Below are 21,992 nucleotides of genomic sequence, written 5' to 3' on the forward strand. Positions count from 1 at the left end.
TTCACTGATCATGTTTCTGTACCACTTTCCTAGAGTTTAGTTCTTTACTTTTAGCTTTGTTAAATAATCCTTTAAAGCTTTTTTGACAGCAAAAATGCTGTGTTTTGTATAGATGACATCACTAGCCCAACTCCAGCCACGTTGAAAGCCAAGGGGTTACTAAGCAATAAACCTCAGTCAGGATTTCTGCGTGTCTCGGGGCATAAAAGCCTTAAAACGTGAGGTGGGTCTTAGTGATCTGTGGGACAAACATTTCTACTATAATACCAGAAGCATTATTGATCAGTTTGAGGGGAACATTTTTTTTAAAAGCTAATTAGTCTTTGCAGAGTTGAATAACTAATGCTGTTTTACACTTAGCACTTAGGCGGTGCTTTTCATCTTCAAAGTGCTTTGAAAACATTAACTAATTAATCATTAGCTAATTTAGCAACTGACGATAAAAGTTAAGAGTCTGAAAGAGGCTGGATTCTACCAGTGTTTTGTGCCAATAGCCCCTCTGTGGAATCAAAGGGAAGGCTCTGTCTGGATGGTAACCGTGGGGGCAGGTTGCCAGGTGTGGGGGACTTTTGGAGTCACTGCTCAGGTAATCTCTATAGAGGACTGAAACAGAACCCTTTAGACCCACACCCCTGAACAATCTTAACAGGTAGTGATCAGCTTTTTTTTTTTTAAACCATTTTTTCTTTAAAGCTACCTTAGTAGCCGGAGCCCTAGAAAATATCCAGAATATGTCGGAATACTGAAAGTGACTAGTATGGCAATCAGAGGCAGAATGGGAAATATATGTGTGAATGAATGATCTTTACCAGTAAACCTTCCTGGGTCCATTGCAATGTAATCCATGAATGCTACCCTGGAAATCTAGCTTCATTTAGGAAACTTAATGCAGAAACAGAAGAGAATTTTCTTGCATCTCGTGACAAACAGAATGCTTTCTAGGGGGCTTGTCTGCGCTGCACTGTAGTCCCATCCATTATGTGAATGAGATGTGAAAATAGTTCCTTGTTTCCCTGAGATATCAGCAGACCGCACAGGCTGAGTTTCTTTAAAAATACGGAGACAGTTCATCTATAGACTTATTCTGAATGAGTGAGTATGTGTGGTCCAGCTCATTTAAAGAAAGAAACACTTCACAAAGCCACCAGTATTATAGAAAGTGGCACCAATGACTGCAGTTTTGAAGAGTGAATATACTTTGCTTTGCATTCAATTCCTTCTCAATCCCGCATACCATTTTCCTACAAGGAAAAGCAAGATTTCAGAGTATTAAAAAATGTCAAATGTTAAAAATTTGTTTTATTTGCTCTTGCTTAGTATCACCAAAGGGTTGGTAAACAGCAAGCAGAAGACAGGTGTTGTTTGTATATATTTTTTCCATTGTGAATGCTACAGAGGGATGAGTATCTGATTGAAAACTTCCAGCCAACTAAACTTAAATGATAAAAAAAACAACAGAACAGACAATGGAGATCTACTGCATTCTGTCAGTTGCTGCAGAATTTCTCGGTTCTGTTGGAAACATTTGGATGGAGACTGTAGATGTGTCCTGGGACAGTACTTAAAAGATTGGATTCCTAGTGAGAGGTGTTTCAGGTTCATACAGATCTACACTGGTCTGAGGCTGAACTTGGCTATAGCTTTAACTTCCCTACTCCTCTTGAATGTTGACTTACGTCGCCCCTGCCCCTGCCCATGCCCCGAATCCACTTTGTCCTCTTAACTTTATCTTAAGCCCATCTTTTCTTACAGAGGGATAATTTTAGAAAGTCCTCAGTTTCAGGTTATGTTCCTAATTTGAAAATTTCAACAATGCCTGTTAAAATGTTCTATTTTGGAGGAAAAAGACTTCATGTTTAAAGATCACTTATTTTTCAGTTCACTTTTTGACTCTGGATAGTGAAGTCCCTTAATATAAATGCTGAAAAGAACGACTGCCCATGCCCCTCCCCATCCTCCACCTGAACCCCCTGCTTGGCCGAATATGTCATCAAGATGGCAAGTTTTCCCTCCTTGATTTTGGGGCATATCCTTTGACAGCTACCACACTTGAGCTAGCTCTCCCCTTTTGCTCCCTCCCTAGAACTTGCAAGGGAACCCATTGGAAAGGTCAGGAGCACTGATTAGCCCTGAGGTTAAAGAAATTATTAAATGGAGATTGTCATTTTTCCATTCATATCTTGTATCTTTAAAAAATATTATTTCATGCAACATGAATCATAGCCAGATAGAGAATCATGTGAGAACTAATTTATAGAACACTGAAGTTAGTATCCTACAACAGTTACCAACGCACAGGGCAGGATTTTGTTCCTGAGGTGGCCTCTGGCAATGCGTGTGGACCTTGTTGATTGTCACAGCTGTGTGTGTGAGGGTGCCGTTGGCGTCTCTTGGGTAGAGGCTGGGGATGCTGTTCACCACCCTACAAGCACAGGACAGCTCCCTGGAAACAAAGAATTAACTACCCTCCTAATGTGAATAGTGTGCAGGTTGAGAATGTCTGCTTTTGACTTATGCCTATATACTGTACTTGGAATATACTTGGTGGTAGCTTTTAGGTAGGAACATCTTTTCTTTTTAATAGTGCTTATGAAATAAATTCTTATTTAATTGGGCTGATAGTCCCTTCTTGTTTCTTAAATATGGCTTTCTTCAACTTGAATAATTCTGCATAAAGAGTGAGAAATGGTGGCCCTGCATCCTTTCTGTTTCTCATTTTAAAAAATTATGGAGCAAGCCAGCCAGAATGAAAGAGAAACGCGCAAATGATGAACAGAGGACGCGTTGGTGGAAATGTGAGAAACATGGCTTGTGAAACCTGGACAGATTTTTACCTTCTGAAAACTACCTTAGATTCTATATCTCCTACAGCAGAAGAAGATATAAAAAGGGACTTTATGCTCATGATGTCAGGGCTCTCCCTGTGTCCCCTCCTCACCCAAACCCTGGCCTTTTCCCATTGTGATTTTCAGGGATAAAAAAAAAAAAATCTTGTGCAGAGAAGATTCTGCCACAAACTGCTTAAAAAAATCACAAGCTAGAGATTGCAGAAAAGAACCCTAAGGTCACTCACTGCTGGTGATTATTTTTCTGGGTGTTGTTAACTTGTTACTCAAGAGTAGTTGGAAGGAGCTGAAGAGAGGCTTTTAGCTGGAAATTAAGAAGCAAAATGCTGGGAGGAGATCCCAGATGAAGAACAGAATGGTCTATAATAAGAACTGATGTTTCAATGACTATATATATATATATATATATATATATATATATATATATATATATATATAAAAATCTTTTTTAGCAGTGAAGAATGCAGAACTGGATGTCTCTCCAGTGAAATCTCTCTGCTTTTTAAACTGGCCTTGCTGTTTAAAGTGAAGTTGAACTTCACTTTCCCAGTAGATGGCATTGTAGTCTGTTCAGTGGAAAAGAGCTTCCCTTAACCAATAGGACTTGAATTTTTTTTTTTCCTGAGCTTCCTCCTTGATAATGTACCCTCCCTCCCCCTTGCATTAAATACTAGCTTGAGGTTATAAATAAGAATCTTGTTTTCGCTAGTTACCTGTAACTCTCAAAAGATTTGATTTAAAAAAAGAAAGATACAGTAGATAATTTAATATCCCTATATCAAATGAAAAAAATATATAGACTAGATCTGGTATTGTGGCATATGGAAAAAATATGCAAGCATGGAATATTTTCAGACTACACTGTTTCAAAATGAGAGCTTCCTCTGGTCTGCCTAAGTACACTTTTCAGTATTAATCCGTTATACTTATAGCGTTTTGGAGTCAGTGTGAAGAGAAGCCTTGAGAAAGTTATTCTGTGTCAAAGATACTCAGACACATTGTGTTCTCAACTGAAACCCTAACACACTTTGAGTCTTCTTTAGTAATTCTTAACTAATTACTTAGCCTCCCCCTCCCCACCCCTTTCTGAAGCCATCTTTGTCTGTCTTTCATGTATATTATATGTAAGACAAATAATAGCATATTTTTTTGGGGGGGTCAAATATAAATATTTTTTCATGGTATTAGGTTTCCTTCTTTTAAACCATTGAACCTAAAAAAATAACATCAGTAATTGATTGAGCTAGGGATAGTTTTCATTGCTTGGTGTGAAAAAGATATGCCTATGTGTGCCTTATTATTATTATTCTGCTTATTATGAAGGTCCCTGAAGAGTAGTCAGAACATTAAACTGGGGTTTTAACCAAAGAGAGAATTGATGATATGAAGAATAGGCACATTGTTCTTAAAAAATACATAAAGAAGATTTACCTATGTAAATACCTTTTTAAAATAGATTGTATTGATAATTACAATCAAATGAAAATGGATTTCTTTTTTTTGGATGAACGTTGAAATCAAAACTATGTTTGTGTGTGTCTCTGTGTGTGTTTTTAACAGAATCTGGGTTGACCCTTCAGCGTCTTTATCTCTCTGTGGTTATTATGTTCTCTTTTTAAAAATATGTTGCTAAGACTGTAATTTTTTTCTCCCCAAACAAAATCCTCTTTCCACTGAATATAATCTATATTTTGCTGATAGTCATTTGGTAATAATGTTTGACTTCCATTTATCAATACTGTTTCTTTCCATTATTTTTAATCACAAGATTATAAGCTGTGTATTTAGTTATTATTTAAGCTAAATGGTGTCTTTGGCTGTTAGCTCGAAAAGATAATATCCCAATATCAGGATTAAGTTTTCATCTGTATCAACTGGCTTAAAAATACCCAACTTGATTCCTTTTGAATTAACTGAGTCTTATTTTATTTTATTTTTTTTTTCAATATCACCTATCACCATAGTAACCACTAGCTGTCAGTTCAGCTTCTGACATTTTTCTCATTTGGTAAGATTTCAGAATTGCCATCCTCCCTGCCAACATGTCATGAACAAGAAAAAAAAATTGCATGAAAAATCTAATGGGTGTCTGGTCTGATTGTCCTCATTCGTGGCAGGAAAGACAAAAACTGATGAATTGTGAAATGTATTCAGAGGGATTCAAGGAAGCAAGTGCCTGGGACCCCCCTCCCCCCCACACCTCGTTTTCATTTTGTTATGCTTGATGCACCATACATGCTTACCCTGACACTTGGGTTTGTAGAAATTTAAGATGAACAATTTTTACATTCACCCTGCTGATCTCCCTCCCCTACTTTGTTTTTTTTTTTTTTTTTTTTTTTTTTTTTGTAAAAAGTCATCATTAAAAATAAAGTTACCAGGGTTCATATGTAGCTTGATTTCTCACTCGGATCATAGATTTTTTTTAGTAAGTTCAAATTGGCTTCCAGTATTTAAGATGGTGTTCTTGCAAAGGTAAAGCCCTGTTTTGGAGCCACATATGGACCGTGGACGCACATGGTGGGTTATGTGTGTGTGCGAGTGTGTGTGTGTGTGTGTGTGTGTGTACACAAGCGGGTGGTTGAGAAAGGATATTAGACCCATTTGAAAAAAGAAACAAAGCTGATTCTAGACCTTTTCTAGGGCTTGTTTTCATTGCAAAGAAAAGTAGGAGAAATGCTGTATGTTATAATTCTTTCCAGCCTTTTGATTTAACAAATGAATGGGGAAAAATCTTGCTAATGACTTTCTACCCTAAATACCTGTCTGGATAGTGGATGAAAGGAGCTGTTTCTGTACTTATTTCCTTCCTTTTGGTTGCCAAACTTGTTAGAGAAAAATACAAAGACGAAAGGTAAGTGATATCATGTACGTTAGCTGATATAAACATGCAAATTACTGAATAGGTGCTACTGATAAGACACAAACGTATACCCCATATATGGATCCTATCACTGATACTTCTGCAAGACATGTGATACGTATGTGGTCTCAGTACAAGTAAACATACATTAGCATGTGTTTGTATGCACACAGATGTTTGTACTGTGAATCTATCCTAAAGCTATCTAGGCGTACATGGGTTTGATAAAACTTACGTGTCTTTCCAGAGGTTTTGTTTTGAGCTAGATCAATCTTACAGGGTATTTTTTTTTCCATGACAGTCTACAAATTCAGGCTCAGCAGCAGGAACTCATTCCAGAAACATAAAGCTGATTTGATAAGCAGCTGCAGAAACCAGTGCCTTTTTACGAACGGGTGGGCAACTGCAGGATCATGTGTGTAGATGTCGGGATGTTTCCATTGCACATCGCCTATGCTGTGGCTTTAGCTCCTTTAAAAAAATTCACACACTGGATAGTTTGGGGGCACGTTACAGAATTTACTGTAGATTTTTCTTCACAAGTACATTTAAACATTACATATGGGTAAGAAGGAATGGAAAGGCCCAGTGAAAAATATCTCCATTAAGGACCAAAGTCTCTTAATTTAAAAAGCAAAATCACATGTATATTTTTGATGCAATTTATATGAATATTAAAACATTTAATGCTCAATGTAGGTGGATTGATAACATGATTTTGGCATCCATGATTAATGATGGTGCTAGAAATATACATGCATAAGTGCATACATATGTATATGGCTATAATGTGTGTGTAAAATAAGCAATTTGGTTCATCATGCTTTTGCTATTTGATTATTTTTAAATTTAAACACTTTGGAGAAACCAAACGAATAATGCTTGAATGTTTGCTGCTATTATTATGAACAAATATAACCCTTGAGAAATAACTAGAAAATTGATATTGAATCTCAGGGTATATTTCAAACACATACTTAGAAGTGGAAAAATAGAAAGTATTTTTTTTTTTTTGAGTGCTGGCAAATAAATTTACCTCATAAAAGAAAAAAGCTAGAAAAATATAAATCTTTTAATAAGAAATAATAATATTTTTATAAGCTGTATTTTAAAATGAATGGTATAAACAGAATACACTTTAATGCCTTTATGCTTTATAAGATTTATAACAATAATCAGCAAAACCTTGTAACTGTGTTTGCACCTTATGTGCCTTCAAGCCATTGGACCTTGCAGTTAATTGTATAAATTCCATACACTATGGGAAATCACGATGTATCATTCATATTCAGCATGTGTCATGTGTATAAATATTAAAATATATTAGCCAAAAATGGCTGATTATTCCTCAAACATTTTGTGATAAATCTTATCTTTTTATGGGTTGGGTGGGGGAAACTAAATATTTTATATTATTTGGAAATATTCTTTAAACAACCTAGATTTATTATTAACATTTTAAACATTTATAACTGTGTTAAAATATTCTGAGACTTAGCTCACTGAACAGCTATATACCCGGGTAAAGTTATTTCTGCATGCAGCATATACAAATGGGTCAGACTTCACTGTTCTCTGGTAGGGTGCCTAATGTGACTGTCCATTGGTGCCAAACTTCTGCATATAAAACACCCATTGGGAGATATGTTGAGAGTTACATGGAATCTAGGATACAGATCCAGACAGGACCTACCATATGATCTGTGTGTGCAGGCTTGTTTTGAAACCTCTGTAATTACAATTCTTGTCTTTAAAAAACACTTTTAAATAAGGCAGCTTATTGGTGATTTTTTTTTGTATGTGAATCCTTTATTTTCATTGTGTATTTAAGGAGATCTTTTTTAAAATGTGGGTTCAGTGCACTCAAACATAAACACAGAAAGTCAGATCTACAAATGTCTGATGTAATAGCAAATGTAAAAAATTAGAGTGATACATATTTATTGAGACTGATAGAGATGCCTAATGAATAAACAAACACAGGGTTGAACTGTTTTACAAATGTGTTTGGCAACTGCCCGTAGCAGTGAGTGTGTACATTTTGAGGGGAGGAAATGTCAGAACAGAGTCTTGTAAATACATGCAGCTGGAAAGAATAAAATAAAAAATGATGACTAGTGCTGACAGGCAGACTTGGGGTGTATGATATACTTTGTTCATTTGATTCTTAGAACTCAGTCGGGGGTTAAATTGGAATCCAGACATCAAAGAATTCTTCCACCAGACCCAAATTTTGCCCGTATAATTTTTTTTCTTACAGTTGTCATAATTTTAGCTAATTTCACAGTGCAATAAATTTTTACCGTTTGAAGTCTTTTTTTTTTCTCCTTAAATATGCACACAGTATGTATGTAATATATCTCATGTGAACTGCACACACACTTGCTATTAGGTACACATACACATAAAAGGGACAGACATACACACACATGTATATCACACACGTGCCCGGACATGCACATTCACGCATGGAGAAAGAAATGGCGCAGGCAGCCACTGCATTCATCTGACGTTAATCTTGAAATATTAAAGAGAAGGCTAACTGTTTTCAGTAGCAACGTGTTTGTTTCCTTTTTCTTTCTTACCTATTTTTTTCCCCCTTCCTCACTGTTGTGTCTGAAAACGTTGGGAGCATGTGGTGCTGCATATTTGGAGGTTTTGCAGGTTTCTGTATGATGTTTATCTGAAGGTCAGGGCTGAGGAAATACATCAGGTTGGGATGTTTGCTGGTTGCCATTTAGCCTTGCTCCTCTTATCAGATCGTTTTGTCTCGTGGGCCACAAACAAGGAACTCCTCTGAAGAGAGAGTAAAAAAGAAGCATTATTTTACGTGTATGCAATTTTTTCCTTTTTTAAAGAGTCACAACACCATTTCTGTATATACTTAACTTTCAGGGGTCCTTAGGTTCATTGGCTTATGATTATAATTCCATTTACCATTTGTATTTCTCAAGTAAAAATGTTAAAGGTAAATGTGCTATTTCCCTTTAAAAAGTAAAAACAGCGATAAATCACATCCACAAGGTAATGTGTCATTTCTGAGCCACTGGGATGCGTTCACTATACCTGGTTTTATCTGAGTAAATGCCACTTCTGCCGAGTCTGGTAAAGCAACACATGGAAGTTGCTTAAGAGGGTTTTCTTTACTTGTGCTTTCCATAGATCTAAGAATCTTGTTTTGTTGATGGTGAACCTGCCTGTTTTCAAATGGGCTCTGCTAATGCGGGCCTGTATAATTTGGTCACCACCACCACCAGAGAAGGTAAACAGGCTGTGGCTCTCAGTCCATGAAATTAACATTGTTAATGGAAGCCCCAGGTGGAGAGAGTGTTTCATACTAGGAGTGGTGTAAATTTATTCAAGGTAACTGTCCAATATCCATCACTTCATGCACTATTCAAAGGGCATGCCGAGCCAAGGAAAATGAACTTCTGGTCTCCTGCTATTAAGAAAAGATCTCCTCCTATTTATATGGAGCGTGATTAGATAGGAGCCATATTGGAGAATGAAAGCCATTTACGATTAAGTGTTGGTCATGGCTCTTGGGAACCAGGTAAGGGATGCCTGTTGGCTTTCAAGATTATTGGGCAAGCGATTTTGGTTCTAATTCCAACGAGTCCCTCATCTACAATTAAAAATTAGAATATGGGTCTCAAAGTTGGCTATAAAATCCTGTGTTTGGACCTGTGAAAAATCCTAGATGACCCTCATTATGGTGGGCCTGCCATTTTTCACCAGTACAATTACTCTTTGAAATAATTTCAAAGGAATGGATCTCATTGGGAATTCCTGGAGGAAGCCAAGTTTCATTTCCCTAAGCATTTATCTAGCTCAGGGGTCTCTGAAGCTGCTTGTTGCTTTTCAGAGTGATTATTTATTTTGTTAGCTAGCCTGGCTACAGTCTCACTATTAAACAACTACTGTCGGAGGTATCCATTAAGGACTTGATTTTTTTTTTTTTTTAAATAGGGACTGATGAGAGACTACCATAAGCTTTGTTATGCTGTCCTTTGCAAAAGATAAACATTTGCTTTCCATCTTGATGTCATCTTTTCAGGTTATTATTTGGTCACTAATTTATCTCACCATTAGCGAATTATGGTAGATTATTGCTTGGATGCATTAAAAGCACCAAGGAGCTGTGGTCCTGTGGCTATTTCGGGCAAAGTCATAAGCACACTCTTTTTTTTTTTTTTTTATTGTCCTCCCAGGGAGCAGAATTTGAACTTAATATTCCATGAAATAAGCCATTGTAATCACGTTGGGTTAATAGAAGAAGTAAAATTGCCTCTCCTCTCACAAGACATTAGAGCAAGGCTGCGTTATTAAAGTTTTCTTGCGGACAGGCGGTTTAAAATATATCCTCAGTGGCTGACGCAAGTCCTTTCAGGGTGGATGACAGCTTTTCAGACCTTAATAGGCTGCTCACTCCTGGCCCATGAGTTTCCAACAATTCTTCCTTTCGAGCCAGGCTATGACATGATGGCTAAAATGTGACATAACAGACGACCACGGGCTATGGAAACCCTTCCTCATTAAGGGGCTGTATGCAAATTTGTATCAGTAAGTAAACAAAACTTGTAAACACTATTGATTTAGACCACTGCTTCTCACTTGTCTAACCCGAAAAATTCTCTGTTGGATGCTCCCCTTGGAATCCACAGCCCACTGCTATATATGGTAATAAAAGTCTAGCAAGGATGGATTCTCTATTTGACTGGCCCAGGAGTTGGTGAGTCAATGGGCAACATTATTCAAAGCTTTTTTAAAAACAATCTTGCTATGAAGTTGCACTTGGTCTTACTGTGAGCTAAATTTAGGTAAAGGTAATAAGAAGAAAGTAGTGAGGTATTTATGTGTCTCTCCTCCTCCCACACCGGGTTGCTACCCGCCCCCCCCCCCCCCCCCCCCCCGCCCCACACTGATGTTTGTATTCAGGTCCAGCGAATACCAGGAAGGCAGGTATTATAAACCTTCATAAACGAATTCCAACATTTCCACGGTTCTGAATCGACACTGAACTTAATTTGAATTGGGGACTCAATCTCAGGATGTATTTTCCTCTTAGTGACTTTATGAGCAAAGAAAAGGAAAAGGAGTTTGTTCACAAATGCTTCATAAATGCCATTTCCAAGTCAGATCTTGTCCATGAAATAGAATAATGGGCATTCATCTGGGTAGTTTTCAGCTCCTTAGGACAAAGAAAGAATTGTTTCAAGGGTTGGGGTGGACTAGTGTGAAGCTTGCTTTGGCTTTTTCCTCTTGGCATCCTTGTTGAGGTTTCTCTTTCCTCACAGCTTATCTCTATAGGACTGAACAGCTGAGTCACCTGCTACCTGGTGGTGATGCTTCGAGGTTCTAAGGACTAGCTGGAGGCAATTCTTTGTTACTAGCATTGCCTTCAGCCTGCTAGTAGAGAGGGAATACCTACCTCGTGTGGTGTGTCCAATGCCCAGTGGTATGGGAGATTGTCTCAAGGTCCCGGTGTTAATGCAGGATACAAGCAGGAAAACTCAGATGTGTCTAAAATGATTATCAGGGAACTATCCTTATCCCTAAATGTGATGGAAAAATAGATACATAGTGAGGGAGATGGAAAAGATGAGATTTTGACCTATTTAACATTTTGACGTATGAGATTTTGACATATTTAATATTTGGAAATAGCTCAGTAAGGAGTCGAATGGTTTATTTTCCAGTGAATCAAGAAGCTTTATGAAACTGACTTGAGGCCCACTTAGAGGCTGGACACAGAGGAGATACAGGAGAATTGAACCAAACCTATGTGCATTGTACATCTGCTGTGTTTCAGGCATTTTCCTAGGCTCCTAAGATTCCAGCTGTAAAAGAAGTGGTCCCTGGCTGAAAGAAACTTGCCGAAGCATAAGACTACTCCCTCCCTCTGAACAAACAGGAAACAGGGTTGAGATATTGTGAGATGCCTTGGCTTCCCTTCAAGCCCCTCACATCATGCACAGGCTACCTGTGCTACCTAACTCATCCCACAGTAGCAGGCATCACTAGGTCAGTGCCAGCCCTTGTAGATGGAAACACGTTAATAGCCACCCGTTTTGTCGTTATTTTCTTGCCCCGGTGTATGTGTATGCGCCTGTTTCTTTCCCATGATAATCCTTAACTATAGTCATGCAAATACACAAATAAGTTATGTATGTATATCCCACAAATTCGAAAAGCATTTTTCCCGTTATCTTTTGCATGGGCAAGTCCTTTGTAGTGGCGTGCATTTTATCTGTGGTGCATAAACAGTTAGCCCTTTGTCTGTGTAACTTTTACTTGAAGACAGTTCTCTGCAGATGCTGAGCTTTTTTTCCCCCGGTATTGACATAATTCATCTCAGCTGATAAGTTTTAGTCCCTTTTCCTAGTCAAATGGCATCTAAAATTTAACTAAACATTCCCTCTGTGTTTACTCTTCAAGTTGATTTGGGTGGTCGGGGCTCTTTGCTTATTCATGAGTTATATTTAAAATGCTGTCTTTTCTAAAACAGCCCGTAGGTTGCCACACTTGGAATCCGCAGTGCCGCTTCCGACTGCGTTTCCAAAGTTGTACAATTTATGTGTGCCTTGACCATGATAAGGTTTTTAAAAAAGTGTTGTAAACATTACTAGCTACTGGGGAGGTTAATGCGACGCATTCTTAAAGAATACTGACCTGGATGAATCTGTCCCGGGCTTTCAGAGAGCACTGGGCATTTCATCCTCATTTAAATTTAATAGGACAACATTCACCATGTTCAAAGGGTAGAACTTCCAAGGAAGGGAAGTGGTATAAAGAAGATTATGAAATCATGGGAAAGAATAAAAGTGTTCTTTAAAAAGCAGATCAATAGCTGGCTTAAAGTCCTTAGATTATAAACTGATAATGCAGAGTATTGAAAGAAAAATATGGAGCCTGGGCATGTGATGGAACTAGAGGGGAAAGCCAGCTCATTAAAAAAGGAAAAAAAAAAAGGATGTAAAGAAACCCTTCAGAGCGCCCTGTATAACGTTTGCACTGGGACATCCTCTGCATTCAAATGAAAAAATAGGCTTTAGTTAATATGCTTAGGTTTGTTAGAGGGTACAAGGGGTTCGCTGTACTGCCAGGTAAATTTTGCGTTCACGTGGTAAAATGTAGAAGTACATACAGTTTCAGAGGGGTCGGAGAGAAGCTTCTGTGGATACCAGTGAGAACCTTTGCGTGTGTATAAACCTTACTGTTTTCACTGCGTGACTTGGACATTACTGATTCCACTATAGGTTGTCTGTGGTCTGCATTGGTTATGACTCTTGGTTACAGATATTACAACTCTGGGAAATTAAATAAAGCGGTATTTATTGGAAGGAAAAAAAGGGGAGCAGTGAGCTGGGTCCAGGCACCAGGTTTAGGGCAGGGTAGGAAGAACAAGGAAGCTACTCAAAGGGCTGGCGGTGTGAAAAAGGAAGCATGGCGTGCCACTCCCATGACAGTGGTCTGGCTGGAGGGCCATTGTTGCTGCTTTGATAAAAGGCTCACCATTTCTCTCTGTTTTTGCATCACTTGCTCAAGATGGAAAGTTCTATGAGAGGGTATCATCTTGGTCAAGCTTAGACCACGAGTCCATCTCCGGGAACGATCGGGCCACTGTAGATTCTCAAATGAAAAGCAAGTCCCGGGACTTACCTTCTGAGCATGCTTACACTACTGAGGGAGAGGCAATTGTTCATGAAAGGCAGGGTGCACTTGGGGAATGGGCATTGGGTGCCCAGAAAAATGATAGGTGTCTACTATACCTTCTAATTAAGCAGTGCTTATTAAATAGCACAACTGCAAGGTGTTAAGTACCCTTTGAATTAGCTTATAAAGAAACACAAAGTGGGGTGCCTGGGTGGCTAAGCTGTTAAGCATTCAACTGTTGATTTTGGCTCAAGTCACGATCTCATAGTTGGTGGAATTGAGCTCTGCAACATGCTCTGCACTGATAGTGTGGACCCTGCTTGGGATTCTCTCTCTCCCTCTGTCTCTGTCCTTCCCCCACTCATGCTTGTGCTCTCGCTCTCTGTCTCTCTCTCTCTACCTCTCTTTGTCTCAATAAATAAGGGGGCGCCTGGGTGGCGCAGTCGGTTAAGCGTCCGACTTCAGCCAGGTCACGATCTCGCGGTCTGTGAGTTTGAGCCCCGCGTCGGGCTCTGGGCTGATGGCTCAGAGCCTGGAGCCTGTTTCCGATTCTGTGTCTCCCTCTCTCTCTGCCCCTCCCCCATTCATGCTCTGTCTCTCTCTGTCCCAAAAATAAATAAACGTTGAAAAAAAAATTAAAAAAAAAAAAAGTAAATAAGACACAAAGCTTTCAACACATAACATTTTAAGAGGCTAGACTAACCAAGAAGTAAAAAACTAAAATATAGGGGATAAAGTTACCATGACCACATGTGAGGTTGTGAATGACTCCCAAGGCAAAGGTCATGTCTATGGTCCTTCTGGTATTTTTCACAAAGCTTAGAGAGCATTTGTTTTGCCTACAATTTGCAATCTGTGTTATCAAGCTGCTTGATGTTCAAGTGCATGAGTGAGTGAAGCAGAACCAGATTTAGGATCTGGCTCTGCCTTACTTACTCAGGAGAGGGGCCTCAGTTTCCCCATTTGTAAACTGGAGCTCACAATTTTGGTTTGAACATTTTATGAGATAATTGACATGATGCATCTGATAGAAGACTTGGCTCAAAGAGCATTTTCAATAAATGTTAGCATAGTGGATGCTGTCAATGTGTTGCTTCAAATCCCTTTGACTTGCTTCTTTGTTCACCTATAGTTTTTCTTTTCTTAATGTTTGTGTGTGTGTGTGTGTGTGTGTGTGTGAGAGAGAGAGAGAGAGAGAGAGAGAGAGAGACAGAGACAGAGAGACAGACAGAGTGTGAACAGGGAGGGGCAGAGAGAGAGGGAGACAAAGAATCCAAAGCAGGCTCCAGGTTCTGAGTTCTCAGCACAGGCCCTGACATGGGGTTCAAACTTGTGAACCACAAGCTCATGAATGAGTTGAGGTTGGACGCTTAACCGGTTGAGCCACGCAGGTACCCCTTTGTTCACCTGTAGTTGAGGTGGACAGTTCCAGGCTGCTGATAATTTCTGCACTCCAGGGTCTCTGTCTCTTAGTCTATGGGCTATTTCCAGACCACAGGCACTAGTCCAGTTCATGCACTGGGCAGCATGAAGTGACAGGGATATATGCCTCTCGGGACAACCTCCATGCCTTTGAGGACAACTTCAAACAAAGAAGGATCAAGAAGGGAGTTGGGGGATGAGCAGTTGGTTTCTCCAGCCCTTCATGGGACACTTCTGAGGCTTGTCATACATGGTATGGTCAGAGATGTCCCTGTAGGACTCAGCAGTCGGTGAACCATTATTGTATTATCTCTTTACCCTGCTCCCCCACTTGTCCTTCCTGGGTTCAGTTACTGAATGAGCTCCCTCCAACCAAGTCCTTGAATTGAAGTCTGCTTTTGAGGGAAACCAAACCCAAATGGCTGTCGTGGTCAACTGAGAATTGTTAAAGGAGGGAGCAACCAATAAATGAATTTTTGACCAAAAAATGGTTTCACCTTATTTATTTTTTGGTGCCTGGAGTAAATAAGGAGAGAATAAACAAGGATAAAATTCACCTGGAAAAGATAAAATTCACCTTTGAAAAGTGCAAGACTTTCATAGGAGAGGAGGACTTGTTAACATTTGAAGAGAAAAAAATTAAAACTTTTCAGTTTATTTATTTGTTTTGAGAGAGACAGATAGCATGAGCAGAGAAAGGGATGAGGTAGAGGAAGAGAGGGAGAATCCCAAGCACGCTCTGCACTGTCAGCGCAGAGCCCAACAGGGGCTCAAACTTATGAAATTGTGAGATCATGACTTGAGCCGAAACTGACTGAACCAACATGGGCGCCCCCCCCCAATTTTTTAAGAGAATATGAGGGGGGGGGCAGAGGGAGACAGAACCATATGCGGGCTCCACACCTAGGGTGGAGAGTGATCTCAGGACCCACCATGAGATCATGACCTGAGCTGAAATCAAGAGCTGGATGCTTAACTGACTGAGCCACCCAGGTGCCCCAGAAATTGAGTTCTGAGAGTAAGAGCATGATGCTCAAAGCTGTCACTAGGTCAGACCTTGGACAGAAGTGGTTGCTTCTCTGAGTCCTAGAAGTTCACGTTTTTCCCAAGTCAGGACCAGGATGCTGTGCCAGTGGCCTGCAAGTAGGAGTGAGTGGGAGGAAGGAAACTGACAGTAAGTGTGTAGTTAGTGAGCACAGCAGAGAAGCTACCTAGAACATCAGACAGTGGGGAGATTGAGGAGCCTCACTCCCAGGAAGCAGGATATTTCCTAAATGAACACGTGGCATGCAGGCTTCACACAGGTGCCTCATTCCCCCTCACTGAGCTCTAGCCACACCTGTCTTCCAGTTTTGCAGATGTTGTTAGTGCCTCAGGAGTCTTGTGATTTCCTCAACTTGAGTTGTTCTTAGGCCATCCAGACCTTTTATTTGTTTAAGTCCTTATTTTCAGATCCCAGTTGTATGAGCTAATATTGGCTGCATAACATACCATCCCAGAGCAGTCATTGTATAGTTGCTCATGGTTCTGTGGTCAACAGTTTTAGATGGTTTCACCTAGAATGATTGGTCTCTGGTGTTGACTTTGATGACTCATTTGGGCCCTCAGCTGCGATGCGGGGCGCCTCTCTCATGCAGATGTTCCAACAGCATGAGAAAAGAAGCAGCAAGATCACTTGAGACCTAGGTCCCGGACTCACATAGTGTCACCTCTATGAGATTCTGTTGGTCACAGCCAGTGAGGCAGTAATCATTGCTTCTCCATGAGCCGCAGTGACTGCATGTCCATTACCACTCTGTGACACTGCTAAATAGTGTTTCTTCAGGGCTGCCGGGACACTCCATTGCCAGCCTATGTCACATCACTCTGCACAACGTTTTTAGTCCAAATGTGCTATTCGATTATTTGACTGATGTGTGCCCCACTCTTCCATGTTTATCATCGTATCCTTAGAATTTAATGTAGGGCCTGGCACAAAGTAATTAATAACTCTTTGGAAAGAAGAATGGTTTGGGGGACAAGTGTAAAATTGACTGTGGTGGTAGAGAAAACTATTAAGGTGGAGGGGACAGAAATTTGGCTTGGAAGCTGAGATCAGTTGGGAGTAAAGCCATGAAACCAGAAGCAGCAAATTCTGGCATTGGATTGTAAAACAAGCCCATAATCTATTCGAAATAGATAGGACATATACCAAAATAAAAGTAATTCTTTGGAAAGTTTAGATGAGGCAAAGCATAAAGCAAGAGTAACTAAAAAAGCCTTGCCTTCTCAATGTGAAGCTGGAATTGCTACGTACTGTGCTATCATTTTACTGTCAGAAAAACTGGACCGCATACGTATCAACCAGAGTTTAGTTACTAGTAAGAAATTATGAAATCAAGAAGGCTGTAGGAATATGCATCATTTATGTACTCGTTCACCCTTTGACGAAACATCTCGAGTCCCTCCTGAGTACAGTGCAATTGGCCAGATGCTTTGCAAGATGTAATGAATATAAAAAAGGTCCGTGTATTATAGGGTATAGTAGAGATCAAAGATATGCATACACGCCTAATTCAGGATCTGGAAAGTGATTTATGTTGGGAAGAATCCCTCTGTAAAATGACTGGAGAATTTGGAGAATGCTAAAGGGGAACTTAGAGTCCACATCACTATACGTCTTCTTTTTTTTTTTTTTTTTTTTTCCTTTCTCCTAATTTCTCAGATTGAAAACTTAATTGCCCCTCTCGCAGGTACTCTCTTCTCTGTGAGGAAGGTCTCCTGTTGGACTTTACAAAGGCTGGGACTTTGTAAACCACGTCAACCATCTCATGGTCTTAGGCAAAGAGCGTGTATTTCTCTTTGATCATTCATGTTCTTCAGCCCGGATACCTTCTGGGTCATCCTCCAGGTGTGGTCTATGTTCTGGGGTCATTGTTCATGATCCCTCACTTTCTGTCCATTGCCTACATACTAAAACTTAACTTTCAATGCCTTGTTCCTCTAGGGAGTGCTTCTACTAATTAATTTGTCCCAGCTGTGCCAACCAGGGGTCTTTTGGAGGTAAGAGCTTACTTTAAAGTTGTATGACATGCAGATATCACGTCAGGCTGACGGGTAGCAATTTTGGTCTAGATAGCTTTCTTTACATCTTTCTGTTCATCTCTTGTCTTGCTAGTGAGGATGGGATTCCAGTACCTCTGGGGGTAACAGACAACAGGTACAGATTGTTACTATATGTCAAGCACAAAACCAAGAACTTTGACATGTATTTGATGAGGTTCTTCGTTACAGACAACAGAATCCACTGTAGGAAGTTAAAGTCACCGGAGATTTCCAGTGGTAAAGATAGCTCATAAATTCAGAGAGAAGGCCTAAGGTACAGACCCCCAACTGGGCTTCCAGAAACGACTCCTAGAAACCGGCCTCAGAACAGATTAGCCATAGGAATGGTAGCTTTTGCTACAATCAGAAAGCTGGGGACCCAGTTGCGGGTTCAGAAACACATAGTATTTGGTGATCTATGCCCAGAAAATGTACATCCAACACTTGGTCTCTCTGTCTCTCTATGTAACTCATGTGGGTGCTTCTAATTAAAAGAATCTAAATGAGCCGGGGGGGGGGGGAGGGCAGAAAATGTAGCTTTTAGATTCTTCTCTGGGAGGCTGAGATGGTATGCTGTAGGGAACTATCACATTGTGGAAAGGAGCTTCCAAAATTTTTGGGAAGTGACACTTGCAAATGATCTTTCCATAAATATGAACCACACATTTTGAATATTTCATTTCCGTATGATTGATTTTCTCTGAACTCTGGCAGGCAGGGATTAGTACTTCCTCTTCTAAGGTTAGAGGAAAAGGCACAGAGAACCAAATAACATGTACAAAGGAGGAAATAGAATGGCAATTAAAACCTGGAGTACTCTGACTCCCCAGTCCTCTGATTTCCTTGGCACCATTTTTGGTCATATTAAAGAGCATTTTTCTTCGCTGGCCTCAGAATATTTCAAAACGCAGTGATCATGCTCATGTTAAACAGACGATTTTGATTCTAAGAGTAGAAGTTCTGTGGAAATATTTACAAATACATCAGTAGCCTTATTTCCATTGGAGAGTCTAGCAAAGGGAATTAAGAAAATCCTGCCTGCCCTCCTCCATCCAGAATGTCTAGGAATGTGTGGAGTAGAGGAGGCATGTGGTAGGAGGTGGGGAGTCCATCCCTGACACTTGTTGTTCGGGCTTTTATGGTGAAGCTGTGCTAATGTCTTTAATCACTTCCAAAGAAATGACAAGCAGAGTTCTGCAACAAAAAGGCCTGAACTTTTATCAAGTAGTAGCGTCTTTAGGAGACAGCATGGGACAAATAGAAAACAGGCCCGAAGAAGGTGCAGAGTCTGCTTTGTCTCACTTTTTTTCCCCCTAGCAAGATAGAAGTGAGATCTTTCTATAAAGACCAAAATGGCTCCATGAGAATTGCCGTATTAGACAAGAGGTCTTTTTACTTTTTATGCGATGCATTTGTATTGAAAACATATGTTGAAAGGCCAGAGTAATTTTCTTTACAGACAGTGAATCTTACAACTGGTTTGAACAGTTTTTCAAAACGCAAACTCAAATGTTTTAGCACTCCCTGTGATGGGTTGGACTAGAAAAACTGAAAAATCTGTGAGGGAGAGCAAGAAGACAAGAGAAGCAAATTCGGCATGGAACTGTTTGAGAAGTGGCACATTCTAAGAAACTCTCAAGTGCAGAGAACCTTCAAAAGGCAGAGATTCCCTTGCTTGGGAAACTTTTGGTTGTGGTCGTTGCTCACAATTTTAGGGACAGTTGTATTTATCATTTTTTGAATGTGAGAAATTTGACAAGTCATCATTTTTTATCTAGAAAAGCAAGCAAGCTCTTAGAAAAAATAGCACTTTTGGGTGCTCTTGGTTCGGATGGTCTAATCCTAGGTTCCTGTTTGCTATTGTGGGTTTTTTTTTTTTTTTTTTGTCCAGCAATGATCAAGGCAGTATCTTTAAACAAAAGTGAAAAGTTGTTGTGACCTTCACTGTCAGACTCAATTTGAACCAGGCCACAGGACTTTGCGTTTTATTTTTTAAATTAGCCATTCCTGTCTCTTGGTGTTTGTCTACAGGCTGCTCCTGCTGCATGAAAAAGACGTGCAGTGGGATGCTTTTACTTTCCTTCACATTTCCACCTAAACAGCAGTAGGCTACCTTTTAAAAATGCTCTGAACCAAAGCATGACTCACTGCCATTGTGTGAGTTTTATATTAGGCTTTATTAGTATGTTAATATGCGAAGCGTTTTGTCTTTGAGTCTTCGTGGTCTTGGTCAACTTCTCCCCAGGTTTTCTTTTCTCTTCGCTAGAAGAGAGCATGTTTCCCTTGCGTGGCTTCTGTTTTGATGTTTTTGCTTTCTTGTTGTCATCTTTCTCTTGAATTGATGGGTATTGCTTTGTTAACAGATGTTGGAGTTCTACTTTCCAAGTTTAAGAGCAGGACCATACCTTGGGCAGTGCTCCTCAAGTCTTCCTAAATGTGAAGGCAGTTGGGTGCTGTAGAAGTAAAACGACTTGTTCAAGGTCATACCTCTAGTTACTGGCCACTTCAGTCTCTCCCTTGTGCCAGATGGCTGATAGGCAGAGGGGTGGTGACAGAGATGCTGCTTTCCCACTAGTGGGCACATCAGAGATTGGAAATAGACAGGCTTTGATTCACAAACACAATTTAATTTTGACTCCCCCGCTGCAGCAATGTGACAATAAGAAGATTCAAATTTAGTGGTACCCTTTTACTCTTTTTGGCCTGGTAACATTTATCATTTTATGAAGCAGGAGCTAAGGGTCATTTTGGAAACTTATTTTGGACAACAGGGGACTTCAGTCCTTCCCTGGGACCTGCAAGTTGTTGTCAGGGAAACTTTAAATGTAATTCCTCATCTCAGGCTGAAATTTGGAAATATTTCCTCCCATCTAGCCATACAACTGCTCTTCTCTGGGGAAAAGATAGTGATTTATACTCTTGTTGTCTTCCCTTGGGTATTGTTTTCTTTCTCAATAGATAAATGGAGTGTACACAAATAAAGACTGAGAGAAAAACAAAGGGAGGAATAGATGGCTGTGAATGGCTAGTTCACTTGGCAAGAGCTGGGTCAGAATGAGGTCTCCGTCTCCTTTCCTCTGCTTCTTACATGCCCCATAATTTTCTGGAAGTTGTGGATTATTATGGAGCTAAGAATCCCATCATCACGATACATTCCCTCTGGAAACCCTGTATTAAAACCAAACCAAGCTGTGTTTACCTCCTGCTTGCAGGAACACCCTGGACATCTTTTGTGATAGCTTTATATTTTTGTATATCGAAAAGTTTAATGTAGGATTATTCCTCCTAAATCCAAATGCTAGATTGGCCCATATATCCTTTTACAAGAAAGACTCCATGATAGTGGTTTTCTTTTATAGTGAGTGAGACAGCGTATGGTAGTGTTTCGCCAGTGCGTAACAATGTTGCGCAGTATCCTAAAAGACAGTGTGATAGTGTGGTGCAATTCACAAAAACGTTCATTTCCTTTCAAAGTGGCCAGTGGGGTTTTGGTGCTAAACAACCCAACTCTGGCCATTGTTGCCAATGGAAATTGCCTGTTGTCATTGGAACATCCAAGACTCCATCAAGATCAGCAGCCATTCTCCCCAGAATGGTGCATCTTTAGACATGCAGGCCTTCCCGGGAGTTCTTTGATGTGGTCTGAACCTCTTTCTATTTTATTTATCATTCTTGGTCTTGTAACACCACTGTTCACTGGTTTTTACCCACTGAGCTTTTCCTCTGTAGGACCCCAAACTCACATGTACTTGGGGAGGCAGACATTGTAGGACAAGTTCCTTTGCCTGGTTTAGTCAGGGACGTGTTTTCAATTTCGTGTAAAGTGTCAAAAGTTAGTATCCAGTCTCTACCACAGGAATGGGGATCCTGTTTTTTTACAGCCCAGGGAAAGAGAATCTTTACGGAGTCTCCATCTTATTAGAAAGTGCCAAACAAGATTTCTGGTACAGTATATTCAAACTTCTACAGTGTCCAGCAGCTCTGTTGAGGGTTCCTATGTTAGCATCTTTTTCTTAGAAATTTTTGATCCTCATTTCATGGGGTTTCATCACAGAACACATGATAGGGGAAAATATTGCACCCACACTGCTTTAAACATTTTTAAATATTTTTTTGTCAAT

The sequence above is a fragment of the Prionailurus bengalensis genome, chromosome E2 (genome assembly GCF_016509475.1).
Source record: "Prionailurus bengalensis isolate Pbe53 chromosome E2, Fcat_Pben_1.1_paternal_pri, whole genome shotgun sequence".
NCBI lineage: Eukaryota > Metazoa > Chordata > Mammalia > Carnivora > Felidae > Prionailurus > Prionailurus bengalensis.